Source organism: Canis aureus, chromosome 9, assembly GCF_053574225.1.
Source record: "Canis aureus isolate CA01 chromosome 9, VMU_Caureus_v.1.0, whole genome shotgun sequence".
Lineage (NCBI taxonomy): Eukaryota > Metazoa > Chordata > Mammalia > Carnivora > Canidae > Canis > Canis aureus.
Genome location: NC_135619.1, coordinates 19,494,200 through 19,506,963, shown reverse-complemented (window position 1 = coordinate 19,506,963; position 12,764 = coordinate 19,494,200). Strand labels below are relative to the sequence as shown.

The following is a 12,764-nucleotide window of genomic DNA, read 5'->3' as shown; positions in this document are numbered from 1 at the left end:
ATCAATTTGTACCAATTTTTGCACTTACTATAAAAGAATATAAAATGAGTACAAAATGGGCCTGCACCAACTATAGCTACATCAATTTCACATGGAAGTATTTTTTAAGAGTTTATTTATTCATGAGAGATACGGAGAGAGAGGCAGAGACATAAGCAGAGGGAGAAACAGGCTCCATGCAGGGAGCCCGATGTGGGACTCGATCCAGGGGCCCCAGAATCATACCCTGAGCTGAAGGCAGACGCTCAACCACTGAGCCACCCAGGGATCCCTCACATGGAAGTATTTAGAACCAATGTTACCTCTTTTTGATATACCATTGTATGAACAATCACTTTATGAGCCATCAAATATGAAGATTAAGAGTACACAAACCTCCCAACTGACTTAAGTTACTTAATAATATGCTGAAACCCTCAGATCCTATCATACCAGCTCTTAAAAAAACAGGCTCATGGAGATATGGCTTGCCAAAGGAGAGTCACAGAGAAAAGTCACCTATCTCAACTAGTCAAAATAATTTAATTCAAAGAGAAGATAAAGTTCAACTGCCAATATGGTGAATATAGTAGACTGCCACTCAACACCCAATTACCCTCCTTCTAATGTGCTTTCCTGAACTACTGAGATAAAACTCTCAAGCAGCCAGCCACTTAGATATGATTTAGGATCCACTAATTTGAAATTTTTCTCCAGACTCTCCCTACTTCCCTCTTAATTTCTACAGAAAAGAGCTAATAATCCTTTCTTGAGTTCTTCCCTTTAGGAAACATCCTTTCAGACTAAAAAATCTCTCATATCCAACCTCTCCCTCATGCCTAGCAGGAATCCCCAGTTCTGTTCATTCTCCTTCTTTTTTTTTTTAAGATTTTGTTTATTTATTTATTCATGAGAGACAGAGAGATAGAGATAGAGAGGCAGAGATACAGGCAGAGGGCGAAGCAGGCTCCGTGCAGGGAGCCTGACGTGGGACTCGATCCGGGGTCTCCAGGATCATACCCTGGGCTGAAGGCAGGCGCTAAACCGCTGAGCCACCAGGGCTGCCCTATTCATTCTCCTTCTATGGTGTCTCTCCTGTCCATTGCAGTTTCTCTCATTTGAGTGCTAAGATATCATCTTTGCTGGTTCCTCACTTAGAATCTCTCTCCTCCAATCCATTCTATATACCCTGCCAGGGATGTCATCAGCCACCCCCTACCAAATACTTTAATGACTACACATTGTATAAACCCAAGCTCCTGGGCCTTGCCTTCAGGGTACTCCATAGTCTGGGCAATATCTACTTGCCAATCCTACTTCCCTTCCCTAACTCCTGGCCAACCTATATTCACTATGCTAAAGGTGCCTGAGGTGTCAAGATTACTAAGGGGCAGTAGGGAAGACAGGCAAACCAAATGACAATATAATGCAGCTATAAAAATGATGAAAAGAAGGCTTTCAGATTGCAATGCATTCATGACACCTTTATAAATCCCCCTCTACCTGGTATAAATTCATCTTTCCTTCCTAGTTTTCCTGCTGCATTTGACCTGATTTTTCATCATAGAATGTAGTATTTTTGATTCTGTGTAACTTTTTCACAGTAGACATAGACTGGTCTGAAGAGAAAAGTGATTCTTATTCATTTTCTACCTTCTGTGGATGCAAATGTAGTAGGTACTGAATAAGCATTGTTGTATTTTGGCACAGCAAAAAAGTCTCACAGCCAAAGCCAGTCAGTCCCACACTCTGTCCTGGGGAACTGAGAATCACAGGTCAGTATGATGTACTACAGTGGTTCTCAAAGTGTGCTCCCTAACCAGCATCATTAACATCACATAGGAACTTGCTAGAAAATGCAAATTCTTGACCCTCATTATACTTAGTGAATCAGAGTCTCAGAATGGATCCAGTCATCTGTGTTTTAACTAGCCCTGTAGATGATTCTGATGTACACTGAAGTTTGAAAACCACTAATGTAAAACCATTGTTGTATTACTGAAATCTTGCCTAAAACAACCTGATCATTAGAGTATTCTGGGAGTTTGTCATTCTATAGCTTCTCAGATTCCCTCCTCTAGAGATTCTAATTCAGGGGGTTTGGGATAGAACCAAGGAATTGATACACTTATCATAGACTCCAGGCAGTCCTTATCCAGGGGAAAGCTAAAATTCACTGATGTGGTGAGAATAGCTTGCTTTTGGAATGAGGCTAAAACCAGGATTTTAGCCCCACTTTGGCCATTTGCTGTGTTATGTGGGGTACATCACTTTTCCTTCTTACAACTCAGTTTCTTCATCTATCTATAGCAACAGTAATCAGGTCTTTCAGGATCAAATGTTTAGAAATAACATATATGAGTTTGCACACAGTGCATGATCAGTATGTGGTTGATATTACAATTAGTATTGCTATTTTCATTGAGGGTATTGAATGAAGGACACATGTCCACCTCTCTCAGAGTAAGTTAAACCTCTTTCCCTGTCTCCTCTGGGCCAGAGATATAAAATGTATTTCTTATTGTAGATTGCTATTAGAGAAGCTTGAGAAGCTTGCTCTAAGCTGTGAGTACTTTTTAGAAATCTCGGCATACATATTCTATGAGTTACATAAAAGTGAACATGAGCTACCTCCTGTGAAGCAAAGAGAAGGGTTCTCCCTCCAGGACCCTTCTGCTCTCCTTGCCGTTACTCTAACCAAAAAAAGTCCTCACCACCACACCTTTACTATCCCTTCCTAATGAATTTATCTTGCTCCCTGGGGAAAAAACCTAGAAGAGGATTCACAGGATGGGGCTCACAGCTGTTTTTATACAATTCAAAGAAAATGCATACAGGGATATTTTATGAGTGCTTATGTGCAAAAGTTTTGCCAAAAATGTACTTACATGCAATAGGATACTCTATTCCACACAATGGTTTTTTTAAGTGCTTATAGTAAGCCACTAAATTGATTTCACAACCCCCCTAAATCTACAATTTAGGAAATAGTAATTTACAAAAAAATGTTGTTTGAAAAGCAAACTCCTAGATCTAGAAAAGACTTAAAGAGTTCATCTTCTTGAAAATTATAAATAATTTTCTTTAGTATAATCTTAAAAATTTGTAGCAGAAGTAATAAACACTTAGAATACTTTTTAAAATTTCAGGGAATATAAGCTTAATAAAATAATAAATCTAAAGAAGAATAAGAGGATAACTATACAGATTTTCTCTTTTTTTACAAAATTATGATTACGGAAGTGGGGGATTTTATTTTTAATCACTGTAACTTCATTGTTACATGCAAACAGTGACATCTGGTGGAATGACATTGCTTTGCTTTAAAAAAATTTCAGCTTTCACATGCTGAGTTATGAAATCAGATAAATGTTCAAATAATTCCTGTTCTTATATTTCCATCTAAAAGAAAAAAACACGAATCTAATATCTCATCAAACACTGATTGTGTATAGTAAAATGACTTCTAACATCCCAATCTGTATTTTTTTAGATATGCTTAAAGCTTACTTAAGTATAAGGGTTATTTGTTAAAAATGGATTTAATTGCGGTTACTATTGATTCTACTTCTAACTCTGACAGCAACTGTGATTCAGGGTGAAATTTATCCTCAGTTTCCTCATCCATAAATATGAAAAGGTTAGGCTAGGAGAAGAGTTAAGATCTCTTATGGCTCTAAAACGTACTGCTGTGACACATCCCCAGCTAGACCTCAGACAAGGACAAGTCTTATGTGCTTTGTATATTTTAGGTCATTGCTGGATTATGTACCAAGGAACAAGGCCAAGTAAGGGGTGGGGGTGGGGTCAGGATTAGACCTAACCATTGGAAGACAATGCAGGAAATGGGGCATAGTGGGGGAAAGTCAGTTCCAGATACCCACATTGGAAGAAAACATAGAGCAGAAGATAGAATACAATATTCCAAACATAGTATGACAGACCAGGTGATGGTGCACTAGAAGTGGCATCAAAAAATTCTGACATAGGACAATGGCACATTCTAGTGGGGGGAAACCAGTAATGGGGAAAACAAAACCAGGTAGTATTCAGTGAAAGCTTTCAGTAATTAAGTAATTAATATCAGGGAAGTCTACCACAGTTAGCAAGGCCCCAGCTCTGGCCTTGTACTCAGAAATAGGATTTCAATTCTTAAGAGGGAACAAGCAACATAAGAACCTCCACCCTAATATAAAACAGAAGCCTTACTTCCAATGTTGCATCACAATGGATCAAATATAAAACATCAAGGTTAGGGGTGCCTGGGTGGCTCAATTATGTGTCTGCCTTTGACTAACGTCATGATCCTGGAGTGCTGGAATGCTCAGCAGGGAGCCTGCTTCTCCCTCTCCCGCTGCTTGCCACTCCCCCTGCTTGTGCTCTCTATCTGTCAAAAAAATAAATAAAATCTTTAAAAATATATTAAAAAATTAAAAAATATATATATTAAAAAATAAAACACCAAGGTTAAATAAAATATCCATATCTCAAACTATTCAACTAGAGCTTCTCAGATTCTTTCTAGCTAATATCAAGATTGGTTCCAACAAGATAAGAATAGTATTCAGAATGAAGCCTGAAAAGAAAAAAATGAGAGGATCTGCACAAGTTCACAAAATAGTGGGATAGAATGGTAACTATATTTAGAACCAAAGAGATGTAGGTCTGAATCTTAGCTTTTATCATCCCTATATACAAGAACTAATCACTTAATCTCTAAACTACATTTTCTTCATATGAGAAATGGAATGGTTTTATCTGTTTATGTAAAGTTGTTGTTAATACTAAATTATATTGGGACACTTGGGTGCTCAATTGGGTAAGCATCTGACCCTTGATTTTGGCTCAGGTCATGATCTCAGGGTCCTGGGATCAAGCCCCATGTTGGGCTCCATGCTCAGTGGGGAGTCTGCTTGAGGATTCTCTCTCTATATCCTCCAACCCTTCTCTCCACTCATGTCCTCCCCTTCTTCTTTCTTCTTCTTCTCTCTCTTAAATAAAGAAATCTTTTTTAAAAGTGCTAAATTATATAATAAATGCACCTCAATGCATTTTCTTTTTTCATATTCAAATATCACCACAATACTTAGAAGATTCAAATAAAATCTTTGAAATGTAAGCACACTATATATAGTTAATTTGTAAACTATATGTAGTAGAGATAGTAAGCCAAAATAATTATTCATGTGTATTTCAGTTTCAAAATAAAAATCCTCAAAGGAATATAAACTGCAAAAACAACATCTTTAATATCATTTTTATAAGATATATGTATATATAATATATGTACATGCACAGAAAAAAAGGCCTAGAAGTATCTTTGCCTTATAGACAACCAATGGAAAAGGCTGGCCTCAGGTATAATAGTTAAGAATCACAGAGAAAATATGTAGAAGCAAAATTATCAGAACCTGGTCTGTCCTACTCCCAACAACTTTCAGGATTCTGAATGACTAAATCAGTAATATTAAACTGTATCTTCTGGTGCTCCTACTTAAGATCTAAACATAGTATTCTAATGTCTCCAAGATGAGCAGTCAGAAAATGCCAGGTAAGTCTATCTGGTAATAACTTTAGGCACCAGAAATGACCTATCTTCATTCAAAGTGTGCAGTGTATACTGTAAAGTATACATAAAAATCAAATATGAGTTCTGTGAAGAGAGTCTGCAAAGTATAAGAAAGAAATATATCATTTAAAAGTTATATGAAGAACATACTTTAGAAAATAATTTATTAAACAACTCAAAAAGTATTTTATTTTTTTAAAGACTTATTTGTTTGAGAGAGAGTTTGTGTGAATGGGGGAGGGGCAGAGTGAGGGGGAGTGAAACAGATACCCCACTGAGCAAGGAGTTTGTCTCAGGGCTGGATCCATCACAAGGAGACCATGACCTCACCTGAAATCAAGCATGCATTGCTCAACCAACTGAGCTATCCAGGCGCCCCTCAAAAAGTGTGTTTGAGGGGATCCTTGGGTGGCTCAGCGGTTTAGCCCCTGCCCTAGGCCTAGGGCATGATCCTGGGGTCCTGGGATCGAGTTCCGCATCATGTTCCTGCATGGAGCCTGCTTCTCCCTCTGCCTGTGTCTCTGCCTCTCTCTGTGTGTCTCTCATGAATAAATAAATAAAAATTTTTTTTAAAAAAGTGTGTTAGAAAAAATGTGCTTGCTTGACAAAAATTTATCAAATAAATTTTTTCAATTCTTTCATGAAACATGCAACAAAAGTTCAGATAAGACAAAAGACTTAGATTTTTCTTAAGACAGTAACAGAATTAAGAAAAAAAGAAAATGCTATAGCAGTATTAAAATGGTTGTTAGAAGAATTTTTTAAATTTATAGTGCAGAAAATGAAACAATTGATATGGAACAAAGGTTTGGGAAATGAATGTAAGCAAAGTGATGATAAATGTAGAGGATAGATAATAAAGATCCAACATATGGCTAATTGATAAACCTGAAGAAAGTCACCAAATAAATAGAATGGAAATACTATTTAAAATAAGATAGAAAAAGTCCTAAACTGAAGAGCTGTATTTGCATATTAAAAGGGCTTTCTTTGTAGCAGGAAAAAAAAATTTTTTTAGGGAAAATTAATTAAAAAGCAATCCACACCCAAACATGTGCTAGTGAGATTATTTAAGGCAAAATTTAAAGTCCAAGAAGCATCTGGGAGGAGTGGAGAAGAAACAGATTACTTGCAAATAAACTAAAAGCAGGCTGGCTTCAGATTTCTATCTCATAACATTAGATATCAGATAATAATACAAATTAAAAAACACATGGATAAATATTGGCAAATATGACAGATTATAGGAAATAGCCAAGAACTAAAACAAGAAAAAGGGAGAGAATACAAAGCAAGATGACAAGAGTAATATCAAGTATATCTGACATGACAATAAATGAATAAGGGGTGATCCAACCTATCATAAGAAAAATTGATTGGCTAAAAAAAAACATTACAGTCTATGCAATCTACAAGTGACACAATTAAGAACAGTTAAAAATAAAAGGGCAAATATATACCATATAAAGCAAGCAAAAAATAGGACAAAGTAGGGTTTCACTTTTTATGGAATTAGTGTACAATTTATAATGAAAACAAAAAGACCACAGTCAACAGTTTCTTTAATTTCCTTCCACACACACACACACACACACACACACAAATTGTATATAATCATATTTCTGTTTATATATTTAGTTCTACCTCCTTTCAGCACATAGAGCACTATCTCATTCTTAATCATGATTGTAATATATCTCATCATTGGATGCACCGTAAAAAAAATCTTCCATTGATAAACACCCAAGCTGTTTCCAGTTTTTAATTATTATAAGGACAATGAACATCCTTCTGCATGAATCTTAGTAAATGATAGTCATCAACATATAAATAACATTTAAAACTTTGGTAAGTAGGGGAGAAAAGAGGTCCTGTATAAGTTTGGGCAGTCCAATGTTTTGAAGTCAAGAGATAAGGAGACACCAACAGTAGACTTAAGAAGGCAGAAAGGTAGAAGAAGGTAGACTGAGAGGCAGAAAGAGAACCAAAAAAGAGTATAATCCAAAAGGTCAAGAGATTAAAGTGTTTTAGGGAACTGTGCAACTGTGCAAAATGCTACTAAAAAATCAAGTTGAGAACTGTATATCTTATAGCAAATCTGATAAGGTCATTCTTCCTCAAAAAACTCTATCAATGACTTCCCAGTACACTGAGAATAAGAATCTCTCCAAGACCCCATATACATGCCCTCACACACACATACAGAGTATCTGTAAAATTCTACATGATCTTATTCATGCCTTTACTCACCCTCCATTACAACACTGCTCCTCCTGTTCTCCAATGCTAGACTTCTTTCTGATTCTTAGATGAGTTCTAACTGTTCACAACAGGGACTCTCAAACGTCAGTGTACATTCAAGATATCTGCATTTCTAAAAAGTTCCCAAGTGATGTTGATTCACTCTCCAGGTTGCAATGTATCATTTCCTCAAACCTTCCAAGATAATCAGGAAATCTTCCAAATTTCCACAGCACCCTGCACATCTGCATATTAATTGTTACATTCTGGATAAGTAATTTACCACCTATTTTTCTGCTAATCTCCACAATTCCCTGAGGGCAGAGATTATGTTTCTCTTGTTAGCAGATGCTTCCCTAGTGGGTAACTATGCCTGCCACACAGTAGGTACACAAAGATATTTGCTGATTGATTTAAGTGATTATTCAGGTCTGTCTTGCTTGACATGAAAAGATAATTATAATACAATTTAAGAAATCACGTTACAAAACATTAGGTACGTAGCATTATCCCCATTTTCTTCTATGACATTTATTTGTATAGATTAAAGTCTGGAATCATCTATTTAAGAATGTAAACAGTATTGTCTCTGGATGGCAAGATTTTGAATTTGGCAAGTTGTTTTGCATTTTTTGCAAATTTGCTAAAGTGTTGTATTTTTATTATTTTGTAACAAAATAAATGAAATTAAACATTAAATTCTGACATTTAATCTTTGGTTTTCCAATTGTTGCACTTGCTGCTGTTTTAGTGTATAGAACTAACAGTCTGTCCACATCTTTTCAAAATGTGACTAAGAACTTCTCTTGTAATTTGAAGCCAGGTGGAGGGTTAGGTCTGGGATCTATAGCCTAAGTACTACTTACCACCAGGAAGCTGGCTATAAGTTGAACCTGACGTGAAAAGGTCAGCCAATGTTTGTAAGACAGCATTTTTTGCCAACTCTTTCTTTATTGATGGTGGATCAACAAAATACACAAGCAATTTTACATAGACAAGTCAGTGAAATAGAACATAAGTCCATAAATAGACTCAGTAACACATTGGAATTTAAGGTATGAGAAGTTGGCATTTCAAATTAGTGAGGAAATAGGATTATTTATGGAATAAATGATAGGCAACTGCTTTGTCATTTGGGAAAAAATAACGCTCATTATTCTTACCAAATTAATAACAGATGGATTAAGGAAAGCTATAAAATTACTAGAAAAAATATGAGAAAATACATTTATGTTTAAGAATAGAAAAGCCCTTTCTAAAAATGATAACAAGAATAGAACACATGTGAAGTGATTGCTTGTTTTTATTACATAAAATTAAAACTTCTGGATAGCATAAAACGCCACAAACAAAATTAGAAAGCAAAAAACAAATTAAAAGAAAATATCTATTACCTATAACAAATAATTAAAATCTTTAAATAAAAAAACACTTATAAATTAATAAGGAAGAAATAACTCAATAGAATAGGAATTGATAATTCTCAAAAGGAGAAAAATAGCAAAAAGACATCTAAAAGTGTGCTCACTCTTACTAAAAATGAATAAAAATATAATAATAAAAAGATGTTTCCTCATCAGATTAGAAAAAATCAAGAAGATAGACAATTAATTGTTTGATAAGGGTGAAAGGAAATGAACAGTATCATAAATCACTGATAGCAGTAGAAGTCCATATAATTTTTCTGGAGAAAAGTTGCATCAAAAAGTTTAAATAAGTCCACACTTGGAATCTTCTTACACAGTAGCTTGGTTAAGTTAGTAAATAATATGAAAATATCTAAATGTTCACATATAACCTTGGGTGAAAAATCAGTCTATAGAATTCTATACATGGTTTAAACAAATTCACATACAAAGGATGTTAGAGGGCTATTCACCAAACTGTTAACTAATCTAAGTGTTTAAACACTTTTCATGTTTTACCTTATTTTAAAACTCCAAATCTAAAATTCCATGCTAAGAATTCTAACTAAACAACTATAAACTTCTCTTTAGAGCACAGCAACTTTAGGGATGCCTGGGTGGCTCAGTGGTTGAGTCTGCCTTTGGCTCAGGACATGATCCCGGAGTGTCAGGATCGAGTCCCATATTGGGCATCCTGCATGGAGCTTGCTTCTCCCTCTGTCTATGTCTCTTCCTCTCTCTGTCTCTGTGTCTTTTGTGAATAAATAAAGTATTTTTTAAAAAATAGCATACAGAAACCTTAAGGGAAAATTATAAGCAATATGAAATATTTTTTATAGTTCTCATCAAAATTGCTATTTAGCAAGATAAATGTAAGTTTGAACAATATATTGTTATTTTAAATAAACTTAACTATGTACCTATGCTACTCCATTAAAATATCCTTGACTCTTAATCCTAGGAAATAAGCTGAGGGTTATTGGAGGAGGAATGGGGGGACAGGTAACTGGGTGATGGACATTAAGGAAGGCACGTGATATAATGAGCACTGGGTGTTATATACAACTGATGAATCACTGACCTCTACCTCTGAAACCAATAACACATTATATGTCAATAAATTGAATCTAAATTAAAAAATTTTTAAATACCCTTAGTGTTCACCACAAATAACAATTACTATATGCAGAATTAGGAAAGCATTAAAATGATATAACCACAAAAATTGTTATGCTTTGTTGTTAACTATTCATCACACAGAAAAACCAAAAAATCACCAGATGAAAGGGGATTCATTTTGTGTTTACAGTTACCTTTCTTGAGAACACTTATTAGTGCAGAAAAAATTATACATTTCTCCGAACTTGTAGGCTCAGCAGACAGATATATTTTGAAAAGGTTAAGCTATGTTTAGCAAGGTAATCCTCAAGAGATGGATGCCAGAGAATTAAATATTCAGTACTTAAATTAACTTCTTATTTGGTACTTAGGAACAAATTGCCAAGAATTATCATCATCAAATAGAACATTTATTGACTCTCTTGGAAAAAGAATGATCTACTTGAAGAAAAAAAAATTTAGAATTGGAAAGGAACCAGTATTTTTAACACTTTGCATGACTAATAGAAGCTGTAACTCCTCAAAATATTGCTTAGCTTACAACGCCAATAGAAATTATTCAAAATAGTAGTTCCATGACTACTAGATTATATTTATGTCTTTTTTTCCAACTCGCAGCTTTAGACTTAAAAGATATTCCAACAGTCATATAGAACTGTTACTTTCTACCAGAGAAGCAGCAAGTTTTGAAATTTCCAAAATTCTTCACATGTAATTTGTTTCAAAAATTTCAAAACACTTACTGATAAATCAAAACTAAAAGACTTCGATGTAGAAGATTAAATTAAATCCTTGAAAAATATTTTTGCCTCAACAGAAAATAAACATGAGAATAACCTTCTTTTAGGAATTCAAATTGAATTTCATTGTGATTACTGAACACAGGGAAACCAGATGATTTTAAACCATGAAAGAATGCAATAAAATATTACAATTCTTACTAAAACTCAAGTTTGAAGAAATGAGCTCAGAATAGACCATGAAAATAGTGGGTAACTTACTAATAATTTTGTGATAGCTCATGTAATTAAAAGTGGTCTTTTAAAATATCCTCATATTTTAATGAAGTATTTAAAATATAATACTTAAAATGTTTCTATTTAAATTTAACTTAGTATTTAATGTTCTCAATATTCTCAGATGTGTAGTAGATGATGTTTCAGGATTATTCCTATCAGCTCTTCTGAAAAGCAAGAGACTTACAAATATGCATTGTCTTTTTTTTTAAGATTTTATTTATTTATTAATGAGAGACACAGAGAGAGAGAGAGAGAGAGAGAGCGGGTGGGGGGCAGAGACACAGGCAGAGGGAGAAGCAGACTCCATGCATGAAGCCTGATGTGGGACTCAATCCTGGGACTCCAGGATCACTCCCTGAGCCGAAGGCAGACTCTTAACTGCTGAGCCACCCAGGCGTCCCATGAATATGCATTCTCAATGGGCAGGTGATACTGTCCCCAATGGGGTGAAAGTTGTTGCCTGGGTAGGGAGACGATGAAAGCTTACTCTTTTTATGTATATGGCATACATACACATACACACAGACATGCATATAAATGTATATATGTATTTGTGTGTGTATGTGTGTAATAGATACAGTCCCATAAAGAGATGCAACATTTATCTAGGATATTAAAATTTAATGGAGAAGGGCAATTAGGAGGAAAAGTCTAAAAGCCCTCCTTAAAGGAGTGATAATGAAAAAAAAGTTTGAAAAACTTTTTCAAAACATAGCTTTGAAAAAAACTATGTTAGACACATCTGTATTCTTATCACTATCCAAAGATGAGAGCTTGGGCAAGCAACCTGATATTACAGAGCCTAACCTTCTTCAAGAATAAAATGGAAATTATGACTTCTTACAGTTGAAGACTTACAAAGAAAAAATGCAAAACATACCACATAGTGTTAGGAATGTAGTTTCTGCTAAATAAATGTGAGCTCCCTTCCCTTTTCTCCTCTCTTTTGAGGATGTTATAAATTACATGCTCACAAAAGAATATTCAGATGACAAAAGGAAAGTGAGACATGAAGAGAAATGGAAGAAACTCCACAGGCAATGAGTTTTATACATGATCACTGGACTTAAGAATGTCCAATGGTAGTGTGAAATCTAAGAGGATGACTTTGTTTTGTTTTTTAAGTTTTTTTTTTTAATTTATTTATTCAGAGAGAGAGAGAGACTGAGAGGCAGAGGGAGAAGCGGGCTCCATGCAGGGAGTCTGACGCGGCACTCGATCCTGGGTCTCCAGGATCAGACCCCGGGCTGCAAGCGGCACTAAACCGCTGCGCCGCCGGGGATGCCCTAAAAGAATGACTCCGAATCTCAAATCTGTGATTTTCTTGATTGTATAAGCCTAGCAAAGTGGTTTGATTTTTATGAGTCACAATTTTCACATCTGTACTCCAGAGTTGTTATGAAGAACAAATGAGCTAAGGTATGTGACACT

At 35.1% G+C, this 12,764-nt stretch overlaps 1 protein-coding gene across 6 annotated transcripts in view; it reads right to left on the bottom strand.

Moving 5' to 3' along the window:
• The window catches only part of TTC6 (tetratricopeptide repeat domain 6), a 183,685-nt gene that overhangs the window by 90,244 nt on the left and 80,677 nt on the right, over window positions 1–12,764 (bottom strand). The window lies entirely within an intron of this gene.